This window comes from Oryctolagus cuniculus (assembly GCF_964237555.1).
Source record: "Oryctolagus cuniculus chromosome 17 unlocalized genomic scaffold, mOryCun1.1 SUPER_17_unloc_1, whole genome shotgun sequence".
Classification (NCBI taxonomy): Eukaryota; Metazoa; Chordata; class Mammalia; order Lagomorpha; family Leporidae; genus Oryctolagus; species Oryctolagus cuniculus.
The window spans coordinates 1,477,083-1,484,734 of NW_027208202.1; positions in this window are offsets into that span (position 1 = coordinate 1,477,083).

Consider the following 7,652-nt stretch of genomic DNA (forward strand, 5'->3'; position numbering starts at 1 on the left):
AACTTTTGCTTTTGAATCAGTTGACCAAAGACCTGGGTAGGGGTGGGAGGGGATATCTGCTTCTCTCACAGAGATTTTTAATAGCACAGCAAGTAAATATTATGAATGGAAGGGGAGAGGGAATGGGAAAGTGGAGGGTTGCGGGTGGGAGGGACGTTATGGGGGGGAAGCCATTGTAATCCATAAGCTGTACTTTGGAAATTTATATTCATTAAATAAAAGTTAAAAAAAAGAAAGTATACATTTACCACAACTCTTAGTTTGTATGGACCCTTTACATTTTCAGTATTTAAAGTTAATGAGATCGTCTTGACTCTCTCAAGATCTTCAAGGTCTATTAAGGATTGTTTTTTTCTATAGTTCACTGTACAAAGTATTTGGTTTAAGAGCTCCAATGTTGTGTGTGACTCTTCACATAGACAGTGAGTGAGTGAGTGAAATAAGCATGTGTGACTGCCACTTTCCTGGAAAGCTCTGAGTTTCAGGGCTACAGCAGGCATGGGTAGCAGATGCACTTTAGTAAATGGGACTTCCAGTTTATCTGAATATTTATCTTTGACAAAAGGGGGCTGAGCTTACAACATTTGCTTTGGATCTTTCTAGTATAAGAAATAATCACAGAACTTGTATGTAGACAACTTCTGTTTTGAAAAGCCAGTTCAGAATCACAGTATAAACTTTGGGATCTACAGCATGCTCATCTAACCACTCACTTTTTAATGTGTTTTTTAGCAAAATTATGATGGTTTTAATTTTTTTTGCTTAATATCATGTACTTAATGTATTCATTATGTGAATTTTGTTATAGCTTATCAGTGATAAAACTGGCAGGAAATGCCATTATGACTTTGTTTCCCTTGAAAGGCATGTAAACAGTCATGCCTTGATAATAAAGTATACACTGTAACCTGACACTTAATGTTAACACGGATTACATATTTTTAAAGGGAAAAATTTGAAGGTATAACTACCATCAGCATTATTATTATAATCATTATTCAGATTTGTTTAAGGAAACCCAAGCATTGTATAGTAAATGGATTTTTATTTCTCTGCTAAGTTACAAATATTGATTCAATAAAATTCTTGTATCTAAAAATTCTACATATCTGAAAACAAGCAGTTCAAATAATGCAAGTATGGCATCACTCCAGATAATTGAGGATGTTTTAGCGACATGAAGGACAATTTCAGGGAAAGTACTGCTCAGAGTGGCGGGAGTAGGCTGGGGGTACCACTGCATTTTACTTAAATGATTGTTAAGCTGATACTAAGAAATGCTTCATCAGGTTTCTTTCTAGGAAACAGCTTCATATCGTTGTCATCTGTTGGTAATGGTCATTTGATTTGGAATCAAGTGCTTGTTTTAAAAGTGTAGCTGTGAACATGTTTTTATCCAGAAATCCTGGGGAGAGTGGAAAGAAGGGACCCTCAAAGAAGGAGGTACCTTTCTCGGAAGGGAGGAGAGAACTTCCACTTTGATTATGGCCCTGTTGAAATAATGTCAGAGTTTGTGGACTCAAAAGGCTTTCCATAGCCTTGGCAGCCCATGACAAGAGCCTCGGGTGATCACTGACATCATAAATGAGAGTGTCAATTGTTAAATCAAAACAGGAGTCACTGCGCACTTGCTCCCCATGTAGGACCTCTGTCCTTAATGAGTTGTACTACGAGAATTAACAGTAAAACTTGTCTTCAGATGGTGCTTTATATGTTGTGTGTGGGTGGCAGGGTGGGTGCAAACTGTTGAAATATTTGCTTAGTATAGAGTTGATCTTCTGCATAAAAATAATTAAAAATGAATCTTAATGAAGAATGGGATGGGAGAGGGAGTAGAAGGTGGGATGGGAGTGGGGGTGGAAGGGCCAATTTGAGGGGAAGAACTGCTATATTCCAAAAGCTGTGCCTATGAAATTTATATTTATTAAATAAAAGCTTCATAGAAAAAAAGACGACGTCCAGTTTGATTGAAAGGGAACTTCTGGAATGACAGAGGGAGGGCCTCTGTAAATAAACTTTTTCATAAAAAAAAGAAATCCTGGGGAGACTTAGCCATCTTTTCTTACCCTTCTCCCCCCAATTTTCTTGGAGCTGGTGTCCAGCTATGTAAAAGTATATGTTCTTAAATAATGGCTTTACTATTTAGGAGAGCGTTTTTGCTAGGCATATATTTGAAGACACGGACTTTTTCATAATGTCTTTCATTCGCTAATCCTTGTTAAAGTGTACAGATTTTTCATGACCATTGAATACTTTTTGTCATGGAAATGTATCTTTTGTGTTTTTAAGTGCATTCATTTTACAGATGTGATGTTATCATTGACTTTAAAATAGCCATAGAAACAAAAAATGAATAATGTTTTTATAAATTTTATTTATTTGCCAGGTAGAGTTATAGACAATGAGAGAGAGACAGAGAGAAAGGTCTTCCTTCCATCGGTTCACTCCCCAAATGGCCGCTATGGCCGGCGCTGTGCCGATCTGAAGCCAGGAGCCAGGTGCTTCCTCCTGGTCTCCCATGTGGGTGCAGGGGCCGAAGCACCTGGGCCATCCTCCACTGCCTTCCCAAGCCACAGCAGAGAGCTGGATTGGAGGAGGAGCAACCTGGACCAGAACCGGCGCTTATATGGGATGCCATCGCCACAGGCAGAGTATTAACCAAGTGAGCCACGGTGCCGGCTCCAAATGAACAAATAATTTTAATAAGAGCATCCAATATACCTGAAGGAAAAACTGCTATTTTATATTTTTGTGCAGGGATTATAACTGAAAGCAGTTTGAAAAATGATTTGTTTACTTTTATCTGGAATAAAACTTCTGTAACTTTCCCAGTGCATTTCTGAATTATTTTATAAGCCTGAATGCTCTATCAATATAATTAAAACAACACAGGAGTCAGGCACAACCCAGGTGATCCTTGATCCAGGTGATCAAGGAGTTGAGGAAATGTTGATGGTGGCTTAGCTGCTGAGAGTTGGTTGGGCTTTATGAGTGGAATAGAGAGTATATCATCAAAAACTACGTATGTTGACGCTGTTATGCTCAAAGAAAAGAATTTCTCCAAAATTTTGATATTTGAGAAATTATTCTCTTATACTTTATGCCCATTAGAGATACAGGTGAGAAAAAAAAAGCCCCTAAATGTAGAGAACATTGTTGCATCAGTAACTCAAAGAATCAGCTGAGGTCAGGGAATGAACGGAGGCTTTACATTAACTCCAGCAATTCAACTTCCGGTCATAGCTAGCAATGCTCTGGAGTAGGTGCAGAGAAGCCATCTAAAAGGGTGTGGTGCTGGGGTGGTGACGGCACCGGGGTCATAACCTCTGACCTTGCTCTGACCAATCAACAAGCTTCCCTCCCAGTGACCCCGGCAGCACTCCCGGGCCGGTCCTCCTCTCTGCTTCAGGATCCTCCCCTCAGCCGCCTACTGCGCGAGCCCTGCTTGGCTGATCATCGCCGGCCGCAGTCATGGGCGCTGTCTGAAGGCCGAGTTGGTGCTGAATCCTGAGGTAAATCTGGAAGCGGGTGATGCGGGGCCGAGGCAGAGGCTGGACCCGACCTTTGTATTTTTGTTACGGGGTGACAGCAGCACCAGGCACTCTGCTTAGTGGGCCAGGCTACTCACGTCACCACCCGGAGCCTGGCGAAGCGAGGGGGCGCCCTGACTGGCAGTGGCTGCGCACTGCCTCACACCTGCCGCCATTCCGCCACCCAGCCCGGTCAGCGCCGCCGTTTTCTTTTCTCCACCGAGGCTGTTGGCTTCTCCACTTTGTCCTCCCAGGTCTCGCCAAAGTCCGTCTGCTTGTCGCTCCCAGGCAGCACCACCGGTCTGTCTGAACGGGAGTTTGGAGATAAGTATTTGTAACTTCTAATTAATGTCATTAAAAAAATGAATCTAAGTCAAACCAATGACTAGTTCTTTTCTTTGTCATTGGGAGTCATTTTTAGGTTGTTAGCAAATCAATAAAATTACGTTATTGATTGCTTTCTACTAGTGTGCATTTTGAATGAAGCATAGTTGTTTCAAAGCATTTGACCTCTGTTAGAGGGGGTGGTTAAGAATAAATAATTTTTGGCATTTTGATAATAAGCAGTAGAAATATTAAAGAAAATTTAAAGCTAAGATCAGGAACATTTTTATGAAGATAATGGTGCCAGAAGTGAGTCCACTTCTAAGAAAAAATGTATAAAAGCTTTATTATTTGATGAGATCCTTCGAGGTAGGTTGGGCAAACTCCTGGAAAGCTTTCTTTAAGGCAGTGCTGCTGTGATAGGATAGTGGACTGCAGAAAAAAGTAGTCCAACTACGCATTGGATTTCATCATTTAAGTGCAGTTTGTTGGAGTAAGCAATGCTCAAGAAGGAAAAGCTAGAATATGGCTGTTCCTGAGCTTGAGCTCAGGTGTTGCAGCATAAAGTAGTCATTCTCTGCTGTCATCATTTCTTTGTATTGTGGCCTGGATCATTTGAGTAAAGCAGTTGTACCCAACCCCCAAAATACAGAGTTCACTCCACACATGGCTTATCATAAACACACAATGTCTTCCACTCCAGTTTCAATGTCTGGGTCATATGGAAAGATTAGGTTATCACAGGTGATAAGATTCAAGATAACAAAATTCCGAGGATAATTCATACTTAAAGGAGGATGTTGGTCTACTGTTTTGTTTGGTAACGTGTTAAGTATAAATAGATTTTTGTTGGTTTTTATCTATTTAGAAATAACAATTAGAATAATATGATGTATTAGTCCAGTGTGCAACAATGCTGCCCCAACTTGGGTGTTTTTAAATAAATGGCTAAGATGATTACAACAAGCTACTGTACTGATATAAATCTCAAAATGTAATTCAATATAACTGATACAAAAGGTACAAGAGTGATACCTTATTCATAAAGTTAGAGTCCACCAATAAGATAAAATAATTGTGAGTTTTTGTATACTTCTCAGCATTCTCATGATTCACAAGAACTAATTTGATGAATACAAATTGATATTATAAAAACAGTACTATGACAGATAAATTTAGCATGTACTGACCACAAATGAACAGATCAAAACTGGTAAAAAGGTTTATAAAATAAGATTCAACTAGTTTATCTTCAAGTACTAAGAAAATAATGTATAGTTCCTAAAACAAATTTTGTGTATCACTGATCAGCATGCAATATTGAAATTATAGCAGAAATATAAAGCACATATATGATTGTACTTCAGATAGTTCATGGAGGAATGGAATTAAAGATGTATTTTGAAATCCATAAATAAAATTTTTCACAGCATGAATATATCATGAAAATTTTCAAACATCTGTTGTATACAAGGATTTCAAAATTCCATTTGCTGTTAAATTATTTGAAATATGCTTATACAATACACCTTTATAGTTAAATTTTAAAATACATTTTATATTTTGTACATTTGCCAAAGTTCTGCTCAGGGAAATTTATAATATCAAATGCATTATTTCAAGAAATTACAAAATAATGTAAATTGTCATAAAAGATATCAAAACAGAAAATTTTTTAAATGTGAGAAATCATGAATAAGTTCACAAACATAAAAGAAACAAATACATGATTAAACTGATATTTAAAATCAATAAACAACAATTAAAAAGTTAAAACATGTATCTTTGGTCCTGTGTTCCTCCTTATCCTTATTTATTTATATACTGTTTCTCATTTCAATTATATTCACTTTCACAAACTTAGCTTTCACAATACAAATTTGTATTTCCAAAATTACTGTAATTAGAGTTGTTTTCCACCTGTAACTTTCACTGAAGAATTATCCCTGCCTTTTACAGATTCAAGAAGGTGTACACTAATCTTGGTTCATGATCGTCATTGAGCTTCAAAGCCAGGAGAGGCATCATTCCAACTTCTGCTTCCTTCATCATAACTCCTTCTCTGGCTCCTCTCCCCTCTACTTCATTATAAAGCTCTGTGATTACATTGGAACCACCAAACAACCCAGAATAGACTTCCCTTCTTAATATGTTTACCTTACATCCTCAAAGAGCCTTCAAAGCTTGAGGAATTAGAATCCAGTATATAAGGAATAGGGTTGAAGATAATAAAGGCCACATATAGCAAACCTGTGACTAACATATTGAATGGGGAAAAGGTGAAAGCTTTCTAAAATCTAGAGCTAGACAAGGATGTGCACTGTCAGTCTGCATGGTACTGGAAGTGCCGGGTAGAGCTGTCAGACAAGAGATGGGGCTGAGGGACATCCAAGCTGGAAAGAAGAAAGTTGGGGCTTACCCTGTGGAGCAATAGGTTAAGCTGCCATCTGTAGACCTGGAATCCAATATAGGCATTGGCTTGAATCCTGACAGTTCCACTTCTGATGCAGCTGCCTACTATTGGGACTGGGAAAGCAGTGGAACATGGACCAAGTACTTGGGCCCTTGCACCCATGTGGGAAACAGATTAAACTCCTGGCTTCAGCCTGGCTCAGTCCTGGCCCATTGCAGCAATTGGGAGAGTGAACCAGTGGATGGAAGATCTCTCTGTGTTTCTCTTTCTAACTCTTTGAAATAAATAAATAAATAGGAAAATAAATACATATTTTTAAGAAGAGAGTGTTCAAATTGCTATCCTTTGTAGACAATATATTACATCAGAAGAATCCACCATAAAGCTATTAGAATTACCAAATTCAGTGAATTTTTAGGACAAAGTCAGGAACTGTTTCATATTCCAATAGTGAATTGTTAGAAAAACCAACAAAATTGCATTGCATTTATAGCAGTTACACAAAAGTAAAATACCTAGGAATCAACAAAGGATATGGTATGTATTTACAATGAAAACTATAAATAATTTAAATAGAAGAGGGCACCAAAAGACTTTGTATTCATGGATTAGAATTAACATAGTTAAAATGACCATGCTGTGCAAAAAAAAAAAAAAAAAAAAAAAAAAAAAAAAAAAACCTATGGATACAATGTAATCTCCATTAAAATGCCAATGGCATCCTTCTTAGAGATTTTTTTAAAAATTCTAAAATATGGGGGCTGCACTGTGGTGCAGTGGATTAAAGCATTGGCCAGCAGCACCAGCATCCCATGTGGGTGCCAGTTCTAGTCCTGGCTGCTCTGTTTCCAATCCAGCTCCCTGCTAATGCATCTGAGAAAGCAGTGGAGGATGACCCAGGTCCTTGGGCCCCTGCACCCATGTGGGAGGCCCACAAGAAGCTCCTGGCTCCAGGCTCCTGGCTCCTGGCTCTGGGCTCCAGGCTCCTGGCTTTGGATCAGTTCAGCTCCGGCCATTGCAGCCATCCGGGGAGTGAACCAGCAGATGAGTGAACCAGCAGATGTATGATATCTCTCTCTCCCTCTCCCTCTCTCTGTAACTCTGTCTTTCAAATAAATAAAATAAATCTTTAAAAAATTCTTAAATATTATGAAAGCACAAAAGACTTCAGGCAGACACATCAATTTGAAAAAAGAATAGCTCTGAAAGCATCACACTACCTAACAAAAATATACTGCAAATTTAGTAATACAAACTACATGGAATTAGATAAAAGCAGATACATGAAAAAGTGGAACAGAATAGAGAAAACAATAGAAAGTAAGTCTATGCATCTACCACAAGCTAACTTGTAACAAAGGTGCAAAGTACACATAATGTGGAAA